Below are 22,626 nucleotides of genomic sequence, written 5' to 3' on the forward strand. Positions count from 1 at the left end.
GAAGGCTTTGGGCTGGATTACACAAATGCCAGACTCTGACTAGATCAGATCTATTATCACAAACTGTGCAAGAAAAGTTCTCTTAGGAGGCCACCATGCACATGGCATTCCTGATCATGAGACAAAGCTTAATCAATGCTGCAAGGAGACTACCATTTAAATTCTGAAGCCCACAGAAATGATGACTGTTTCATCCAATTGACAAACAAGAAGATACCTTGATTTGTAATGTATGACTACTCCAGTTGACAGAGTGCTGTAAAGTTCTCAAGTACAATTTAATTGAGATAGGTGGTTTTCTAGGGAATGGAGGATGACATCCTGAGGAATGTTAGCTCTTGCACATGTTGAAGCAGAGACCTTTTCCAAAGACCTCTGAAGCCTAGCTTCTGGACAAAAGTGATTTTCCGTACATACGTATGCAAGCAAATTCCAGACAAAACTTTTGACAAATCAGTATCTACACAACCATCTTGGATGGTAGTAGCACTGAATCACATGGGGAGCTGGTTAGAGGTATCACAGTACATTGAAAAAATTTGGACGGAGAACTTCAAAGCTATGCATAGATATCTCAGAAGTTTATTGGATGCAGGACAGAAAGCAATGAGGCCATGGGGAGATTTGAAGTCAAAGGTTTGCAATTTCAATCAGAGCAATTTGGAATACAAATGAACTGTTATTATAAAGCATTTGCCCACTGCCTGCAAAGTAGATCTGTCTCTCCACTCACATGAATAGCTTTACGAAACAAGGCATAATTGGGCATGGATAGACAAGTCACAGCTGCATTTTCTCTTTCTGGGAAAGAATGCGGAGGTACTCTTGCCCTCCTCAAAAGATTGTAGTAGGAAAGGGTCCCCAAACAACTCTGCAAGAGGCCAACCACTGATCCAAGACTGGTTCAAGTCTGAATAATTTTTCATGGGTATCCACGCCAAAGCTTACTCAGAGTACAAACCACGCTTCTTGCCAAATACACACATTGACCATAGATTAGTTTATGTCTTGATAGTCCCCTTAGTCCTTTACTTGGCAAAAGATTAACATTTGTTTGTTCTATTTAGACTAGTTCCATGGGATTTAAGCTAAAAGATATTCAAGCATTAGCGAGTAATAACTAAGCCTCAGCAACACCTTTTAGGCGTCACCAGAATATTTCTGAGGAGTCTGCCAAAGTGAAGCTCTAAAATGCTGAATTGCTAATCCTATTTTGAAGGGTGGAGATGCTTTGCCTTTGTCCTGCATGAGTCAGCAAGTGTGTGTTTTGGACCAACTTGTACTGATCAGTTCTCTGTAGTGAGTAATCACGGAGTTGCTGACAACACCCAACCACAAGTGAACAGATACATCAAGCTCAAAACATTTCAAAGCAGCATGGGCTGTATTAAAGATATGTGCTGTTAGTCAATTGTAGGAATATACATTATGTAGGGGGAAGACCACCACCTAATGATGTGATTGTTTGACTGTCAGTCCTAGGCTCTAGTTAATCCTCTGGGGACCTGGGTTCAAATTGGCTACAGCAATTTGCCACTGGTCAGGAAAAACTCACCTGGTTCTGTTCATGTCCTTTAGAGATGAAAATCCATGCCCTTACTTGGTCTAGCCTACTTGTGACTCCACATCTACAGAAGTGTGGTTGACTCTCTTAACTGGCCTCTGGGCAATTAGGGATGGGCAATGAAGTTTGACCTAGCCAGAAATAACCATATCCCATGAATTTTAAAAAAGTCAATGCAAACACTTCAAGAACAACAGTTCAGCTGAGGGGATCTTTGCCTAGAGAGCATGCGGTTGGGGAATGCTAATTGATATATAGGCTAGGAAATGCTCTAAACACATTTAAATCTTTATACTGGGTGACAGCACAAATTCAATTTAGTTGGTCTTTTTATTGGTAAATTTCTCCTAATGAGCACAGCCATGTCTTTTTGCTAATAATGTCTTCAAGATTGTTGATATGTACTGAGGACCCTGGAAGTTTAAAGAAAACTTTAAAAGAAAAATCAGAGGACCATTTGGGGAACCATTTGTGGGCGGCACGGTGGCACAGTGGTTAGCACTGCTGCCTCACAGCGCCAGAGACCCGGATTCAATTCCCGCCTCAGGCGACTGACTGTGTGGAGTTTGCACATTCTCCCAGTCTCATCTGGGTGCTCCGGTTTCCTCCCACAGTCCAAAGATGTGTGGGTCAGGTGAATTGGCCATGCTAAAATTGCCCGTAGTGTGAGGTAAGGGGTAAATGTAGGGGTATGGGTTGGTTGCGCTTTGGCAGGTCGGTGTGGACTTGTTGGGCCGAAGGGCCTGTTTCCACACTAAGTAATCTAAACAAAAACAGCTCAAACAAGGAGGAGGACAATCAGATCTAGTTTGCTCATCAAAAAAGACTGAAGGCTTTATTGTCAAGTCAGTGTGCAGCAGCAGTACAATTTATTTAGAAGAAATGGCAGAATGACAGAAGCTCTGCAACTCAGTGGAAACGAATGAGGGGTCTACTTGGAACAACTCAATACACATGGAACCCTCAGCTAGGCCTTCTACCTGAATTAAGCAAGCAAACTTTCACATTAACATCCAGTCAGTAATAAATTACAACTTTTCTTAAACAACAGCAAAACTGAACAAAAGTAAACAAAACTATTCAGATCAAAAGACTTAGATGCATAGACCTGATTAATTTTAATTAAGGATAGTATTTCTACATAGAAATAACAGATTCCTTAAAACGCAATCCATATTACATTTTCTAATTAATATGATGCTCATTTCTTCCAAGACACCATAAAGATTCACTTGTACTTAAAATTAAAAGATTTTCACTGGCTTTACAAATCCAAATTTCATGATTTCTCCACTAACAGAAACATTTACCCCTATCAAACTCTCTCAGAATCTGCATTTCAACAGGATCACTCGTCATTCTTCTAAATGAATGAATAAAGGTCTAACCTGTTAAACCATTTTTAATAAATTACCTATTAATCCCTGGAATCAGCTTTGTGAGCTCCATTCTTAAATTGGAGGCCAAAACTGTATACACTACTCAAATTACAGCCTTAACAACAACCTGTACAGTTGTAACAACACTTCACTTTCTCAACTCAACTGCAATAAAGGGCAAAATTCCATTTGCCACCTCAACTACTTGCAGCAGATGCATGCTAACAATGTTTCGTGGACAAGAACACCCAGATCCCTTTGGGCTTCACTTTATTTTTGAAGTGTCTTTCCATTGAAATAACAGTCCACCTTTTGTTTGGTCTGACCAAACAGCATGGCTCAGTTTCATTCAAACACCACCCTGCCAGGTTTTTGCCTACTCATCTAATCAATCTAAATCCCCTTGTAGATTTCTGATATCCTCATCACAACATGCCCTCTTACCTATTTTTGTTTTGTTGAGAAGATGTATTAGCAAGCAGGGAGAGAGTTAAGTTCCTAGTTTTGTGAAACAAGAGGTTCAGCTGAGCATGACTCAGATCAGATAAGTATTTACAACTAACAATGAGGTGCTGGAGGCAAGGGTAATGGGTTAACAAGTGGAAAAACATTATGTAGAGCCATTTAACAATATGAGGTAGCATGTGAGGTCAGTTTAACAAGGTGAAAAGTATTCATTTTGTGAAGCCAGTCATTCATTGCATAACAGTAGATGCCTTAAATCTTTATTATTGACACTCACTGATTCTAACAGTCACCCAATTAATAAGTATGTTACCTTATCTGGATCTCCTCCTTGTAAAATGACTACATAGCTCATTGAGAAACTGCTGTTCCAGAGAAGATGGTGAACTCATGTCCTTGTGCACACAGGAGATCATTCTCTCTCTCTCTCCCTTTAGGAATGAAGATAGAGGAGATAAAACTATAACGTGTCTCTGATCGTTTTGCTTAGGCTGAGGGGAGAGGAAAATAGGACGACGTTGTCAGCAAATTTGTTGACATTATACGCTGTCCATTTTCCAAATCATTAATATAGATAGATGTAATCCCTGGGTTCTGAACAGGCTATGCCCTGGAGTCTGTTCTCAGGCCAATTTGTACATGTCAGAATACAATGCAAGACAATATAAAGTAGCCATAAATACAGAAAATGTTTGTGCCGGATTTTTAAAGTTACACCCCTGCATAGGATTGCTTTCATAAGTGCAAGTGTTCATAAATTGGGGACTTCCTAATTTAGGCCCGGGGACACTCCACTAGCTATGCATTTTCTGATTTAAAAAAATTAACCCTGACTGCATTCACCAATCCTCATTCTCTTTTAATATGTTACACCCAATTTCACAGGCTCCTATCTTACGAAATAACTTTTACATGACACCTTATAACATTTTGCAACATCACCCCCATCTATCACTACTTCAAATTAAACAGTGCACATAAGAGGTCATGTGCAAACATGAGCTCAGACAAAACGTGATAGTTTAACATCTTACAGCTGGAAACACCAACTAGATTAAAAAAAGTTAGAAACTGTGCATCTTTCAGAAATACAAACTACAAAAATTTCAACTCAAGCTGGGGCTGTTATTTCTGGAGCATGGGAGGCTGATGAGGGGACCTTATAGAGGTTTATAAAATCATGAGGGGCTTAAATAGGGTGAATAGACCAGGTATTTTCCCTGGGGTGGGAGATTCTAGAATTAGAGGGGATCGGCTTAGGGCAAGAGGGGAAAGATTTAAAAGGAACCTAAAGGACAACTTTTCCATGCAGAGGGTAGTGTGTGTATTGAATGAGCTGCCAGAGAAGTGGAGGAGGGTGGTACAATTGCAACATTTAAAAAGGCATCTGGATGGGTATATGAATAGGAAGGGTTTAAAGGGATTGGGCAAGTGCAGGCAAATGGGACAAGATTAATTTATTATAATTGGTCAGCATGGATAAGTTGGACCAAAAAGGTCTGTTTTTGTGCATATATCTCTATAACTCTGACTCAAAGCACATAAATAAGATGTAAACTAACTACATTATTGAGACCAAATACGGAATGAAAAAATACGGGAAACAGAAGGCAAGCATGCCATACCTCCCAAATTCAGATTACAGTATACACAATCTGGATCACTGCAGATACATAAACCACTGTAACAATGGATAACTTGCAATTACATAGTGCCTTAAACACAGAAAACCAAAGAAACTGGTAGGTTAAATGCAAAATCACTAACTTATCAAAGGAGTTTTTTTTTATTATTTGATCACAGAAGCGGTTGGCTAGGCCCCAAGCGGCCAGGCACAAATGGATTTCATCTTTTGGTCTTAACAGAGGTAGCTAATGAAGTAGTAAGTGCAGTGGTTTTAATCATCCAAAAATCTCTAGAATCAGTAAATGTTCGACAAGACTGAAAAGTAGCAAACATAACTCTCTATTCAAGGAAGGGAGGAGGACAGTTAAATTGTCTTTTGAAGGGAAGGTGTTAGAATGGAACTTCGAAGACACTAGAGCTGTGAACGGAGAGAAACTGAAAAGATTCAGCACAGTTTTGTGAATGGGAAAATCACGTTCAATCCATTTTAGACTTCTTTGAAGGAGTAACAAGTGCTATGGATGAAGGGATGCTGGTGGATATTTGGATTTCACACACCAGAGGTTATTGTGGAAAATAAAAATCCACGTGGTGTAAGGTAGTACAGAGAGATGAGGAGTTGGCTTGCAGAAGACAGAATCTGCATAAATAGGTAAAAACAAGGACTGCAGATGCTGGAAACCAGAGTCTAGATAGAGCGGTGCTGGAAAAGCAGATCAGGCAGCATCCTAGGAGCAGGAATATCAACATTTCAGGCAAAAGCCCTTAATCAGGAATAGAGAATATAGTACAGAAGGGGTCCTTTGCAGTTCTGAGAGAGTGTGCAGCCCTCAGCTGTGGCAGGGCTGACCGTAGAGAGGTTATGGTGCTGGCGCATGGCTGCGAGTGTGGAGCGAAGGATCTTGAAGGAGAACCGTTGCTGATGTTTTTGAATAGTGGGCGGCACGGTGGCGCAGTGGTTAGCACTGCTGTCTCACAGCGCCTGAGACGCGGGTTGAGTTCCTGACTCAGGCGAGTGACTGTGTGGAGTTTGCACGTTCTCCCCGTGTCTGCGTGGGTTTCCTCCCGGTGCTCCGGTTTCCTCCCACAGTCCAAAGATGTGCAGGTCAGGTGAATTGGCCAAGCTAAATTGCCCGTAGTGTTAGGTAAGGGGTAAATGTAGGGGTATGGGTGGGTTGCGCTTCGGCGGGTCGGTGTGGACTTGTTGGGCCGAAGGGCCTGTTTCCACACTAAGTAATCTAATCTAAAAAATCTGTCGTCTGTATGGTTTGTCCTGTTCGGTTCCAAATTGTGCTGCTTTAAAAATGGTCCGGAGTCCGTGTGGGATGAGTTGGTTACGGAGGCAGGCACTGAGGAAGCAAATGTGGCTGTGGTAGCGAGTCTGTTTCAGGACATGGTTGAAGAGCTTCAGGGCAGAGGAGATGACCTGGGGGTTGCAGCGAGAGAGAGAGACACTCACTGAGATTCGTGTAGAGAGAGGAGGAAAACTTCTTCAAGGTAGGCATCCTTGCAAGAGAATTCACAGTAAGGTTAAAATCAACTTGGTAAAAACAAGGACTGCAGATGCTGGAAACCAGAGTCTAGATCAGAGAGTGGTGTTGGAAAAGCACAGCAGGTCAGGCAGAATCCAAAGAACAGGAAAATCGACGTTTCGGGCAAAAGCCCTTCATCAGGAATATTCATGAAGAGTGAAGTCCTGCAAGGGTTTGGGGCCTCAACTTTTACAATTTTCATCAATGCCTCAGTTGAGGAGAACATAGACTTGCCTAGTAGTTAAATTTGTAAATGGCAAAAACAGGTAGAACAGTATGTTGTGAAGTCTTTATAGATGGACAGAGAATGGTTGAGTGATTGGGCAAAAATCTCTCAGATTGAACATAAGGAAAATGCGAAAATGTTCATTTCAAGAAAAATGCAAAAGCATAGATTTACTGAAGCAAGAAGGCCTGCAGAAATCGGAGATGGAGAGAGATTTGGTTCTTCTAGTGAATAACTCAAGAAATGAGTATGCAGGTGCAGCACACAATCAAGAAGTTTTTTTTTAAATCCACTCACGGAGTGTGGGCATCATAGCCCAGGTGTAGATGCAGGTGAACTGCCTTCAACTGCTACAATTGTGGTGGAAGTACACCCACAATGCCATTAGAAAGGGAGTTTCAGAATTTTGTCCATGCGATACTGAAGGAATGGTTGTATATTTCCAAATCAGGATGGAGAGTGGCTTGAGAAAACGCCCATGTATTTTCTGCTCTCGTCCATCTGGATGGCAGAAATCAGAGTTATGGAATGAGAGGAATGGGTTGAAATCCTATATCATGAGGAAAAAAGTACATAAAAGGATGGATGCTACGCATCAGCTCCATGGGGAGATGGTGAGATGCTGAGATACCATGTGAGATTCTGGTCCCCTTATTTAAATATGTAAATGTGTTGTTGGCAGTTCAGACCTGGTTTACTTGATAGATACCAGAAATGAGTTGGCTGTTTTATTAAGATAACTGAAACAGGCTGGATTTGTTTCACTGCAGGTTAAAAGCGAGAGATGTTGATTCATGTTTAAGAGATCCTGAACAGTCTTGATTGGGTGAAAATGGAAAAGATTTTTCCTTTTGCTGGGGAGTCCAGCACTAGGGACATTAATCTTAAAATTAGAGATTGCTGTTTCAGGAAGGACATAAGAAAAAAATTTCATGAAATATTTGCAACTTTGAAGACTTCTTCAAAGCTGGGACCATTGAATAATTTTGAGATAGGTGAACAGATTCTTGATAGACAAGTGAATCAAAGATTATTGGGGAGAGATGGGAAGGTTAAATTTGAAAACATGAATGGTGAGTGGGCTAGCAGAGTCCAATAAGTTACTTCTGCACTTATTCTGTATATCTATTCTTAAATATTTCAATCGACTCTGTGTCAACAACTTTAGCAGAGAGTGAAAAAGTGCCACTGAAGTTCAAGTCTGAATGTTTTAATTTAATTTGGGCAAATACTCAGCAAGCTGGCACAGAGTAAATAAGGTCTCAATATGTATTCTAACAGATCTGCTCTTCATTTTAAATGTCTCATGTAGGTTTAGAAAAATATTGAATTTAAGATTATATTCAAGTACATTGTTTTCACCACATTACTCAAACCCTGATATTATTCTAGTTGTAACATTATAATGTTATATTAGTAGTATTAATCAACGCTGTAGTGCAGAGGGAGTCTGGCTAAGGTTCTATACACAATTCCTCCTCATTGCATTCCAGCCTCTACGATATGCAAATCAAAATTACATTAACCTTTGTATATTTGCATGCACACCAGTTTTGAACAATTGGTGTTCCTACACAGCTAAATTTCTCTCTCCTACATCTAAACTTGTATGCCATTAGGAAAATATACCAATCTGACATTCGTCGATCCATCGTTGTGCTTCTCTGAAGAAGAGGCCCTACTCCAAAATGCACTGACTAAACATGTGGACTTTGAAAATTTTGATTTTTTTCCCACAAGGCACCTAGGTACAGATAAAAATCTAGTGATGTGGGAAATCAGAAATATTCAAGATAATTGGCCTTCACGCTCATAAGCCTAGGACAAAATAAAACCAGTTCCCATGGTCATTATTTCTGAAAGTGACCATGTTGCTGTTACAAATGGTCAAGGAGAGACCCTGTTTGTAATCTACCATCATGTACAATCTGTTACAGCAAATTTTTATTACTGCTCCAAATCACAATACCCAGCATGGATATAATGGTCTGGATCTTCTGAGCAGCAGCGATCATTAGCTCACTACTGCAACTGTAATATCTCTCCTAACACACTCTCACCCCCAACCTCAGCAATGCTGTGCATTTCCACTGGGCATTTTTAATCATGGATTTCAGAGAAATGTACAGTGCGGTGTCCATTAGGGAACTTCATCAAAATGGGGTGGCGTCAGGGGTAACACATTCTTACTAACAGTTGTTAGGTAAGTTTTAACGGCCTAATTTCAATGTTAGTGGATGGATGGATGAGACAGTTAAGTGGGTAGGCAAGTGTGCAGCTGTGTGATGTGGCTGAGCGAGTGAGCAGTCAAATATCATTAGGCATAATCAGATCAGGGGAGTCTTTGTGGGTTGCCAAATTGGCCAGGGGGAGGAAGATTAATGTGCAGTCTGTATAACTACACAACTGATTAGGTTTAAAATGGTTCAACATTTCTGCAGAACTGTTCAAAGACACGGTCTCTAGCTCAGAAGTTGAAACTTCCTGATGCATTCGCATATCGTTTGGTGTCTCAGTCTGCATCCAGTCGGTCTGTATTCAGTCTCCAACAATCTGGAAACCACAGGATTTGGCCCAATTCATTGATTTAATGGTGAAATTTCTCAGGAAATCGCAGTTACTGCGACAAAGAATAGGGTGGTTATGGTAGTGCAATTTAATTTTCCAGTCATAAGACTGGGACTGCCATAGTGTTAAAGCTTTAGATGGAGAGGAATTTGTTAAGTGTGCCCAAAAAGTTCTGATTCAGTATGTGGAGGTACTACTAGAGAAAGAGCAAAACCTGACCTACTCTTAGGAAATAAGGCAGGACAGGTAACTCCCCCAGGTCAGTAGTCTAGTTAATAAGTTTGCAGATGACATCAAAATTGGAGATGTACTGGACAGTGAAGGAGGTTAGCTCAGATTACAACAGGATCTTGATCAGATGGGTCAATAGGCTAAGGACTGACTGGTGGAGTTTAATTTAGGTAAATGTGAGGTGCTGCATTTTGGAAAGGCAATTCAGGGCAAATCACTTCGTGATAAGCTCTTGGATCATGTTGCTGAACAAACAGACCTTGGAATGCAGGTTCATAGTTCCTTGAAAGTATAGTCGCAGGTATATAGGATAGCAAAGGTGGCGTTTAGTATGCCCAACAAAGGAAAGCAGAGCACTGAGTACAGGGGTTGGGAGGTCATGTTGCAGCTGTACAGGACATTGGGTAGGCCACTTTTGGAACAGTATGCACAATTCTGGTCTCCCTCCTAGTGGAACGCTATTGTGAAACTTGAAAGAGTTCAGTAAAGATTTACAAAGATATTGTCAGGATTGGAGGATTTGAGAGGGAGGGGCTCTATAGGCTGGAGCTGTTTTCCCTGGAACAAAGGCCAAGGGGTGACCTTACAGGAGGTTTATAAAATCCTGAGAGACATGGATAGGGTAAATAGACAAGGTCTTTTCCCTGGAGTGGGGAGTCCAGAACTAGAGAGCACAGGTTTACGGTGAGAGGGGAAAGATATAAAAGGGACAAGTTTTTCCATGCAAAAGATGGTGCATGTATGGAGCGAGCTGCCACAAGTGATGGAGGCTGGTACAATTACACAATTGTAAAGTATGATGTGGAGGAGCCAATGTTGTACTGGCATAGACAAAGATTTTTTTTTTAAATGGCAACGCCAGGTTTACATGGAAGCACTAGCTTTTGGAGCACTGCTGATGAACCAACTGATGAAGGAGCAGTGATCCAAATGCTAGTCTTTCCAAATAAACCTGCTGGACTATAACCTGGTGATGTTTGATTTTTAACATCTAAAAGGCATCTGGATGGGTACGTGAATAGAAAGGTTTGAGAAGAATACAGGCCAAATACTGGCAAATGGGACTGGGCTAATTTAATGTATCTGGTCAGCATGGACATGTTGGATCAAAGAGCCTGTTGCCGTGCTGTAACATCTCTATGACTCGATGACCCATGGACAATGTGTGTGCCCACAGGAAAGATGTAATTTCAAGAGAAAGTTTAAATAAATTCCAAATTTATTTTGTTACGACATACTTGTATAATATAAAACCAAGTCTTAGCCATATTTTGAGAGCATGTTTCAATTCAAATCACTTTCAAATGCCAGTTTCCAAGATCAATCCAAAGTCAGAGCATACACTGTGATGCTATACACACATTAATAATTAAACCAATAAATGATTTCCAAAAAAATGTCCAAAATAAGATCACTATATTGATCACTAATTTAGAAGATGCCTGTTTTTCTGAAACATATTTTAGAAAACAATCTGTTCAGACATTTCTGGCCCAGAAGGGGCAACATTGCCAATATGGCATAAGCTCTCTTATCTGTTAATTATAAATTTTTTCATAATCAAACTTTTCAGGCATGTTATGAGACACATTCAGTGTAGGTGGGACTTGAACTACACCTTCTGGCAAAGAGATGGGGCGCTAACTGTGCACCATAAGACTTGCTACCCACTGGTTATGTCAGTGGTGAGCATGCTGGGTAATTTACTATGTTAATATGGCACTATAAAAACAGAAATCTTAAACCTCTGAGCAACATTGCAATAATTAGACACACATTTTAACTACTGTGGTTAATTGCAACGATGGGATTCTCAAAAGTGGCCAGTGAATGAATAGTGTGTGAAATAAAACTGTTCACGGGCAGACAGCATTTCAGTACATAGGCACCATTACCAATTTCAAAGCAAAGAAGCTAGCACACACATCTGCAGTATTCAGACAAGGATATTTTGACTTCCACGTTCACTACTTCACCAACATGTGTAACCTAAAATTCCATTGTGCAACTCACAAAATGGAGCAAAAAAAAGGAGAGAGTCAACATTGAGCATAAGCTGATGAAGCACTTATGTTTGAAACGTCAAATCCCTAGCTTCTCGAATGCTGCCTGACTGGCTGTGCTTTCTTAGTACCACACTTTTTGATTCTGATCTCCCGCATCTGCAGTCCTCACTTTCTCCTACAAAATGAAGCAACACAGCAAGACAGTGTATCCTACTCAACAAACGTATAGACACAGGAATGCTGGAGCTGGAAAAGGTAGTTTCATTAATGCGATAGCAGTTGCTTCAGCAATATTGGCTACAAGTACTGGATTGGAAAAGGCTTGCACAGCAACTGATGCAATGTTTGATAGAGTACTGCCTGTGGATTTGCACTTGTTTCTTCTCTCAGTGATTTTAACTATAGTAGGCTGGAAGCACCAGTACAGCCTTGATGATTTCCGACAGGAAGAGAGAAAAAACAAAAAAAGTTAAATAATTATGCATAATTATGTACATCCAATTCAGTAGCACAGTCGCATAATTCTAGAAGCAGACTGACTGGCACCTTCTCAGCAAGGAACAGTATAATCCACAAGAACATGTTGGGAAACGTTGGGGATGGGAGTGGGACGTTTTGTTGACACACTTGTTTCAGCAGGTAACAGAACTACAATCACCAAATCTCCCTGAAGGAAAAGTAGAACAATAATCAGGCGGATCAAAATTGTTTTACTACTGCAAGATGCCACACCTACAAAAATGGCACCAAGATTATTTAGGCTTGCCTATTAAAATTGTTCTTAGGATAGTGTGACAACAGCAAGGATGCATTTCTTCTCCACCCTAGCTGCCCAAGGCAACAAAAATCAATCACTACTCCAGAACTCTCGGATCACCTTCCCATCCATGTGCAAAGGCCCTCACAGAAGAAAAATGGCAACTTGCACAAGAAGTGGAGGGAAATGCCCCCAGCACTGTCAACACCTTCAAGAATGGCAGACAGAAACCTAAGAAAATAAATACAACTGCAATAAGAGAACGCACTGATACAAAATACCAAAAATGTTTAGATACCAATGGTACTGAAAACAACCACTGCATCCAATATTGGTTTACTATGATCAAATAGTGAAGCTACTGTTTGGCAATTATTTTTGCATCCGTTTGGTACTTAAACAGTATGACTGGCAGAAAAACTATCAAAATTTAACAGACAGTTAAGATTGTGGGCAACTGGACAAAAAAAAAACACAAACACCTTAAATCTTCCATCAAGTAAAGGGATAAAAACAAGTTACGGAATTATGTAATGTGCAAACTCCAGAGCTATGCAATACAGAGATTTTCTCAACATGAAAACCGTACCAACACACACAACTAAGTCACGCTCATTGAGATCTCCAAGTAATATGCATTACAGAAAGCTAATTATGATAAACAATCTTCACTACTCTGAAGGATCACTGGACTGCTTACTCTCCACAGATGCAGCCAGACCTGCTGAGTTTCTTCAACAATTTGTTTCAGATCTGCAGTATTCACAGTTGTGTTTTATTCAATTCACTATGCTTTTAAGAGAAAATCACAGGACACAGACTCTCACGATATTTGAAACTGAAGATCATCTCGACCAATACAATTATGCTGCAATTCTTTTTGTGCATATTGGGGTCTTTTAAATCACCCATGCAGCTGTAGCCTTGCTTGTAAAAGTGAGCCAGTTAGCAAGACATACCAGAAGATATGCAGGCACTAAGCCCCAATTGTCTATGGGCTGTGAATGCTCTGAGGAATAGGGTCACTCAAAGTACTATAACACATCAAGGAAGGAGACTTAACTGGATTGTTTGAGGAATTAGGAGGGCTACGTCTAACAAGAACAAGCCATTCAGCCCCTCGCACCTGTCCTCCCATTCATGATCATGGCTGAGCAGAGTGTGGCCTCAATTCCATTTACTTGTTGACACTCCAATATCCTCGATTTATTGTTGTACTACAGGTAAACAACATATACTGACCAAATACTGAACTACAGAAGCAATCATCCCAACACCCACAAACAAAGCTGCATAAGAACATTATTTCAATGAGCCACCACAAACTGAAGCACAGAGGAACTATGCAGAGCAGAGGAAAATCACCAGCAAGTGCATTCAGAAAGAACGGGTACAAATGAATATAGTTTGCCAATTTCTCAGCGACAAACAATTAGACAAAACACATCCAGAAACCCTAGCCACTCTCCCCTACATCTCGGAAATGACTGCCAGGCTACTCAGACCTCTTGGCATCATGGAAGCCCATAAACCCAACAACATACTAAAACAGCAACTAATGAACTTGAAAGACCCTATACAGACAAGAAGCAAAACTAATGTCATTTACAACATATCTTTCAAGAACTGTAACAAACACTACATTGGACAAACAGGCAGAAAACTAGCCACCAAGATACATGAACTTCAACTAGCCACAAAAAGACATGACCCTCTCTTACTAGTTTCTTTACATATGGATGAGGAAGAACACCACTTCCATTCTAGGACAAGCCAAACAGAGATACACACGAGAATTCTTAGAAGCATGACATTCCAACAAACACATTGACTTGGATCCCATTTACCACCCCCACCCCGAAAAAAAGAACAGGAAATGACATTACCACATATGACATCACCAACCCAAGGAAACCTAAAACACAAATCAAAAGTGGGCCATGCCACCAGTACTTCATCCAGTGGCTAACTGATGTTACCTAGTATGGTGACAAAACATCTGAAAACACACCTTCCAGCTCAGCGAGAAAACTACATACAGAAACCAACGCTTCAGTCCAATTCATCCATGCCAATCAGATATCTGAAGTTAATCTAGCCCCATTTGCCATTCCTTGGCCCATAGCCCTCTAAACCCTTCCTATTCATATATCTATCCAGATACCTTTTAAATGTTGTAATTGTACCAACCTCCACCACTTCCTCTAGCAGCTCATTCCATACACCCACCGTATTCTGCTCAAAAAGACTGCCCCTTAGGTTCCTTTTAAATCTTTCCCCTCTCACACTAAACCTGTGTTCTCTAGATCCAGACTCCCCCAACCCACGGAGACCTTGTCTATTCACTCTGTCCATGCCTCTCATGGTTTTTATAAACTTCTATAAACTCACCCCTAGCCTCTAACACTCCAGGAAAAACAGCCTCAGCCTATACAGCCTCTCCCTACAGCTCAAGTTCTCCAACCCTGGCAACATCCTTGTAAATATTTTCTGAACCCTTTCAAGTTTCACAATATCCTTCCTATAGGAGGAAAGGAGATCAGAATTGTACACAATATTCCAAAAAGTGGCCTAACCAAGTCTTGTACAGCCACATGACATCCCAACTCCTATTCTCAATTCTGAAGGACAAGATGTGCACGCACATGCGCAAGCATCTCCCTAGTGCATATTACGCACACTCCTCTGTCAGTAATCACAGCCTAATATTTAAGCCCCATAGTTCTAGTCTCCCACACAAGCAGCAACCACCCTGTCAATCGTACTCTAGATTTTATGTGTTTCAACAATATCACCTCTCATTCTTCTAAACTCCAATGCACACAGCCCCAACCCGCTCAACCATTCCTCAAACTAACCCTTCAGAGAAATCAGTTAAGTGAACCTTTGGGGTACTACTTCATATGGGAGTGTATTGTCTTCAGGAAAGAGATAACGACCGTTCACAGTTGTTGGTCTTGGTCAGACAACACTTTGGGAGTAGCGAATTTAATACTAAACTTAGATTATTTTTAGAAAAGGTCAGAAATGCAACCTAGAGTTAACTTTAAATCAAAAGATGGCCAATTTCAGTAGCTTAAGAAAACTAAACTGAGTCAAATTGAAACAAAGTTTGGTAGGCAGAATTATAATAAAATATCGGATGGCCTCTGAAGAGTGATAGAATGTAATTGTGGCAACTAGACTAACAATGGAAAACAGATTTTTTTTTAAAAAGTACACATTTATGGGCAGTGAAATTGATGTAGTAAGATGAATCAGACAGGTGTCAGATTAACGAAGCAAATATTTAGAAATTCAGGAGGAGAAGAAAGAAAGGGAAAAGGTACAAAGAAGGAATGAGAGAAATTAGCTTTGACAAAGGGAATTCAAAAGCCTTCAATAAACCTTACGTCGAAGGCAGGTGGTGGCAAAGGGATGCCCTGTACAAGAACAAAGTAGACTGTAGTGATTGCAATAAATACCGAAGCATTTCCATGCCCAATCCATGGTCCTCCTCCTCAGCATAGAGTTCCTACTTGTTTAATCACTTCCTTTAGTTACCTAAGAGCAGAGTGCAGAATCACCCTCTTGCTACCAATGCCACTGATACCAATATGGCAGAACTATCCCGAGGAATGATCACCCTCACCAATAAGGACAGGAATATTGTTGAGGGCAAGATGCTCTCAACTTCAGCACAGTCCTGGTCTTTGCCTGATCCTCATTGACTGTTTTCTTATCTGCATGGTAACCAAAACCAGACACGTTATCGATATAGTTCTCAACTTCCTGAAAGCACCTCTGAGATGCCAACTGCTGCTCAAGCTCCAAAACGCTGACAACACTGCCTGCACACAGTTGATCAGGACATAAACAGCATCCTGAAATTCCTACACATCAGCAGACATGTATTTAATTGCGTAGAGATATTTGTTAGACTGTTCATTAAATTTATCAGAAATAAGTTTTTTTAAAAATTCTGCCATTTACAACTTAAGCCTCACTTCCGAAACCTAGTTCAACTATTCCAGCTCTTCATCATCGATCCTCACCTCAATACTTAGCCTTGATCAAAGCCTTTGTTTCTTCGTGTCAGCTTTGACTCCTTAGTTCAGACGTAACTTCACTTTCTCACTATGCGATTGATTTCGAGCGCACTCACCACGCTGTACTCATGGTCCTGAATTATCTACAATTCACACTCAATACTGCACACAAGATCCTCCAGCTTCCCTCTCCCCTGTATATTTCAGTTAACAGCTATGCAAAATAATTATTACCATTTGAAACAAGAGGACACTGAACACGTAAATAAGATGGAGTATTTCTCCAATATATACTGGCATAATGAAAACCCCCTCAACTTCACATTGCTCAACGCAGTAACTCCTTCGGACAACTCACCTGTTGAGTTCCCTTCAGTCATGAATGCAGATTACATTTAAATATACACGGAAGTGAGGACATGGGGGCAAAAGAGAACCCAGAAAAGAATGTTAATCACAACACTTCTTGACTGTGTTCCATGCCAACATTTTTGTGGATCCCACGCCCCCCTCACCCCCAATATTAATTCCTATCAATACCAGAATCACGCAAATTTTTTCAAATACAATGTGATAATGGGGCATAACTTGTTTTAGTGAAAAACGAGGGAACCTTAGATCTTGTGCTCAGTACACCATTCGACTGGATCACACAATACAACATGATTCCTTTCGCAAAGGCTTTCAAAATATCAAAGCTGTTTCTTACCTGATGCAGGATTGAAGGAAGATTAGAAAGGCCGTCATGTTCCCCACAGAGAAGATCAAGGAAAAAAGACAAAAACATAATTACAGATTGCTCTAAATCTCAAACACCTGTTACTTTCCTAGGAAAGAACAACAATTAATTAATTTCTAATGGCATCAATTAAATTAGAGTCCTATTTAAATAAAGCACAGACAAAATAGTCATCTCCTGTTAAGGAGCAACACAACTTGATGCGTTGGAAGAAAATTAAATACAGCACTGTAAGAATGGGTTATACAATCAACACTCACTGTCTCAGCTAAGGCATGAAGAGGAGTCTTTTGGGAATTATACAGGAGGTCTACTGTCACCTCTGCAGCCAACTGTTAACATTTGTCAGAGCTTCGATGAGCGGAGGAGGGAGGAAAAGGGAAGAAAACTTGAGAAACAAATATTTCTACAGCTGCTACCTCATAATGCCTCCATGACATCAGCTGTCATGGGTCTCCACCTTTCCAGCATGCAAAGCAGGAGGAGAAAAAAATCAACTGTCTAACATCCTGAGTAATCAATACTTCTCAATGCAAGTATCGTATCTGCACTCTTCAGTGACCAAACTAGCTTTTAGCGATACATCTACGGTTAAGTGCCAGATAATCATTTTCTGCTGTAATTCGGAATTCACATTTGCATCAGATTTACTGGAGGGCATCTCTCTCAAGTTATCTATTTTATACCTCTGAAACGTTTAAACGTAAGATTTCAGCAAAGATAAACTCCTATTGTATTAAAATACATAATTTCTGCCTACATAAGCATTTTTAGAAGCATTTAATACAACTATACTGCCTCCTAAAACAATTATTCCAATACGTGTATCATATTGGAATGTTATATCTATACGGTGATACTTGTAGTCTCATAAGCTGGATGCAAACCCTCATTTCGACATTATTGGATTAACATTTTTTCAAGTCAGGAAGCTAACAAAATATGACCAGCATTGCTAAACTGTCGGAAAGTTGTTTTATTTTTTAAAGTTACTCTTGCTTGTACTAAAAGACTGAAAAGTCTATGGAATGAAATAGGCGAACATTATCTTTTATAACTTGCTTAAACCCATCCTATCAGAAACTGAGTAGCTTCCTTTCTCTTTACATTTCACTTTATCTCCATAGGTGCCAAGAAATCCACTGTGCATTTCCAGTTTATTTGCTTTGTTGAGCTTCATTGCAGCTCTTTTTCAGAAAAGACATTTAATTATGAAAATCACCATTGACAATTCCCCATATCCTAGATGAGCAGAAAAGCTTAATCATTAAATTCGTTGAATAGCTTCTTTTCCTACCCATTTCCAACTTCTATTAAGAGCAATCTCATTGGCTGCTGTCAAATACATTGACAGGCATATAAAGGTTGAGAAGCAGGCTGTGAGTTCAAAATTAATTCTATCAAACTCAAAACATGAACCAGGTAACTTTAAAATGGTAAAATAACAATAACAGTTTAATGTTCAAAATAAAACAGAAAGGAGGTATTGCACACAATGCTGGGTGCCACAGTACAGGAAGGGTACGAATGCATTAGAGAATGCAGAAACAATTCAAGTAAATGGTTCCATGGAGGAGGAACTTGTTAAAAGAACAGAATGCAGTAGTCCGAACTGTTCGTCTTGTAGAAAGCAAGGCTAAGAGGAGATCTGGTCAAGGCTTTCAAAATCATGAGTGGGCTGGATAGATAGATGGAGACAAACTGTTCCTGCTCGTAAAAGGAACTATGAGAGAGCATAGATTTGAAGTGATTTGCAAAGCATGGGAAAAAACAACCATCATTCAGCAAATAGAGCATGGATTGCACTGCCTGGAAGTGGGGTGAAAGCAAATTCAATTGAGGCTTTTAAAAAAAGGCACTGGATGAAAATGTGGATATAAATCATGTGCAAGGGTATGGGGGAAGAAAGATCGGCATGATTAATGATGTTCACTTTAAGAACCAGTGCAGGCTTTTTGGGTCCACCTCTTGTGCATCAACACTAGTGATTCTGTGAAAATGCTGGAAATACTAAGCAGATCTAACAGCATCACTTGACAGAAATGGAATTAAAGCCTCATGCTGATATTTCAAATTTGATGTTTCTCTCTCCACAGAACTGAGTACTTGCAGCATTTGGCTTTTACTCCCAATTTCCAGCATCCACAGCATTTAAGCTTGGTGTTAAAAAGTAACCCAGAATTGACTTGTACCTCCAACCCCTCCCTGAGCCTGCAGCAAATGTCTAATAATTGTTCATCCCAACAGATAACTTAGCCATTGGCTGAACCTCAGGTTTCACAGTTTGATGCCACTTGACTGTTGGCAATTTTTATTTTAGGAATTGTGCAAACATTAACACTTTTCACGCAAATAATTATATACATTTACTTCCCTCTTCTCTCCAGAAGGCACTGATGGATCCTGGATGCAAAGAAGGATGTTAAAGTTGCTGCTCTTCATGTTAGTTGGAATAACGAGAATTAGCATGTTATTTAATTGGTCATCATAGCCAATTCTGAGCCTGTTTTCACACTGATATATGTGCACACCTTGACTTGTAACAAGGGTAATTTGTTACCAATGTCGAGCAAGAACTTGGCTCTCCATCTCTCTCTGCCTTGAGGATGTGGAGGACCTCTTCACCAATTATACAAGTTAAACAGGAACCTTCCAGGACCCACAAAGATATGCCACCAACCTACCAACTGAGCCATCAGAGACCCTCCCAACACTGCTTATACTTTTAACCCAAAACACCATAAGTACTTAATTATCGATGTGAAAAGTGTTTGTCAATCAGACTCAAAATACGACATTTGAAAGAGACTGTTTTGCTTTGCAAGCCCAATGACTCAGTGTTAAAATGGGGCTTCAGCCAATTCTCCAGAAACTAAGCACAGTAGTTGTCCTAATCTTTAATGACGCTACTGGGAAAAGAGCAGTTCCAAATCAAGGAAACCAAGCCTTTTTAATAGAGATAAGAAACAGTGCACTTGCTCTCATTTCCTGCTCACAACCTGCCAAGAAGAATTTCCCAGCAATAAAACATTAGTCTTATTTACATACATCAGTGATGGGACCAAAGAGTCTGTGCTGAAATACGGTCCCTAATGGCTCAAACACTGAAGCATGTTCTGCTTAGTTACACGGTTTAATTAAACTGGACAATATTTTACTTGGTTTGCTTGTCCTTTATCCGTGCAAATTCTTATTTCACCTCTTGCATACTGCTAGCAGAAAGATGAAAGGCAAAAGTAGAGAAGTGTAAAGAAGGGACAGAAAACAGATAAAGAAATGAAGTGAAACAGGGAATGAGGGAAGTACAAGAGCAACTTGCTCGGGATTCTTGGCATCCACCATTTCCCAGTTCATGACACCAAATCCTTCCTGCCATCTCTCAATCAAATTTTTTCTTACATGACAAAAACGGTCAGGTTTTATCAGGGACATTGGAGGGGAAACTCGTAATGCTCGAACTAGGAAAAGCCAAATCATTTAAAGTTAAAAAGGGTTTACCAAAACGCAGTGGCAATCATGGGAATCACAGTAGGTCTGGTAGCATCCATGAAGAGAGCAAGATAACACTGAGTCTAGATGACTCTGACGATTCTAGATTTGAAACATAAGCTTGCTCTCTGCCAATGGATGCTGCCTGACCTGCTGTGATATCCAGCATTTGTTTTCAGTACAGGTTCCAACACCTGCAGTAATGTGCTCCTGCAAAAAAGAGAGAGAGAACCATGGTGTACCACTAGAATTCAGTCACTTGTGTCCAGCTGTGACATTTTGGCACCCTCAGAATAAACAATGAGACATCAGCAATAAAGAATTCTCTTGGTGATACTCATGCCCTTACTGTGAAGCTCATCTCAGGTGGCTCAAACTGCATCAGAAAGACAAAATGAGTTTAGACTAGATTCCCTACAGTGTGGAAACAGGCCCTTCGGCCCAACAAGTCCACACCGACCCTCCAAAGAGCAAGCGACCCAGAACACTACATTTACCCCTGACTAGGCACTCAACACTATCAGCAATTTATCATGGCCAATTCACCTGACGTGCACATCTTTTGATTGTGGGAGGAAACAGGAATACCCGGAGGAAACCCACGCAGACACAGGGACAATGTGCAAACTCCACACAGACACTCGCCAGAGGCTGGAATTCAACCCAGGGACATAATTTTATTGAACGTAAAAGAGGCTTCTAGATCTAAATGGCCTACTCCTAATTCAAATGTTTGAACGTAAACATGAAAAATTAAACACCACAGATAATCATTGGACGCAGACCTGCACAATAAAGTTGATAAATTTCCCTTTCTCAAACATTAACTCAAAACTGTACTTTTTGGTTTCAAGCAATCTATTGCAAATAACATAGCTAGGTTAAAAAAAAAGTATTTAGTTGTTCAAACACAAGTAGTCAACGAATACAAGGTCACATTTTGCTGCAAGTTGAGATGTCATTCAGCTCAGCAAAAACAAACCCATGTCAAGATCATAGCTGCATTTTCGGACTGTAGACTGCACATCAAAATACAGCAAATGACTGAAGGTGACCCACTGAAAACTACTGCCTGTAGGAATTCTTGCAATTGCAGGAGAGAATTGCTGCTTCTCAACACTTATGGCTGCTTAATTTGGAATAAGCATTGGTTGAGTGCACAGACATCAACTGGGAGTGTGGCCTGCTGACAGATTCCCCATCTCTAATCCAAAAGACCATTGCAAATGGAACCGTATTCTATTTGTGTATTAGATATGCATTCAGGTACCTAGTAATGGTGATAAACAACAGTTACAGTAATGGTTAGTTACTTAGAGATTCCAATATCTCAATTTCTTCCAAAGCAAAACTCAGTTTTATAATTTAATCTAATGATTGCATCCACCCAATGGCACCCAAGATCCTTTTAGCAGGCATCGTTCCAACTTTAACTTTTTAATTTTCCAATGATTTGATATGTTGCAATTGCTCTTCAAAAACTGGAAATTATGTAATAAACTCTTTCAAAGAAAACAGCATCACAACTATTTACCACATCTCTTAAGGTTTCAGTACACAATGACAGTTACAAATTACCCACTGACCATTTCAGTGAAGGAGAATAAGAAACTGCTTTTACAGTCTTAAACAGCACAAGTAGATCCTAATAAAAAGCTTACAAAGGAAAACATTCTGAAGAGAGTGTATTAATGCCCTTACTAGAATTCAGAGAAATTTTATTCTAACCACCCAAGTTTTGACTGGTACCGTAGTGTGTCACCAATAAAAATTCACCATATTTATAATGTAAAGTGAGCAGCAAGGCATGTAATAACCTTGAACATGTGAAAGGAGGAGAGCAGAAAGAAACTAATTCCCTGGCAGATTGAGCAAAAAGGCCTTGCTTCCAAGATAAAGGATTGTGCGAAGCAAAGATAGCTCATTCCTGATTTTATCTGAAAATCTTGTCAGGAATATTTTACCCCTGGAAATTGGCTATTATCAAATCCAAGACTAGCTGTTTGGCACTTGTAG

The 22,626-nt window shown here is 40.1% G+C and overlaps 1 protein-coding gene across 3 annotated transcripts in view; it reads right to left on the minus strand.

Moving 5' to 3' along the window:
* tsc22d1 (TSC22 domain family, member 1) overlaps positions 1-22,626 on the minus strand; it is a 204,295-nt gene that overhangs the window by 100,393 nt on the left and 81,276 nt on the right. The window contains exon 4 of one of the 3 annotated variants that reach the window (XR_009645260.1): positions 17,024-17,091. The exons of the other annotated variants lie outside the window; for them this stretch is intronic. The gene's annotated coding sequence lies outside the window, so the exon portion shown is untranslated. Of the gene's footprint in view, positions 1-17,023; positions 17,092-22,626 lie in introns of those variants that run through there. 3 annotated transcript variants of the gene reach the window in all.

This window comes from Hemiscyllium ocellatum, chromosome 12, assembly GCF_020745735.1.
Source record: "Hemiscyllium ocellatum isolate sHemOce1 chromosome 12, sHemOce1.pat.X.cur, whole genome shotgun sequence".
In the NCBI taxonomy this organism is placed as follows: Eukaryota; Metazoa; Chordata; class Chondrichthyes; order Orectolobiformes; family Hemiscylliidae; genus Hemiscyllium; species Hemiscyllium ocellatum.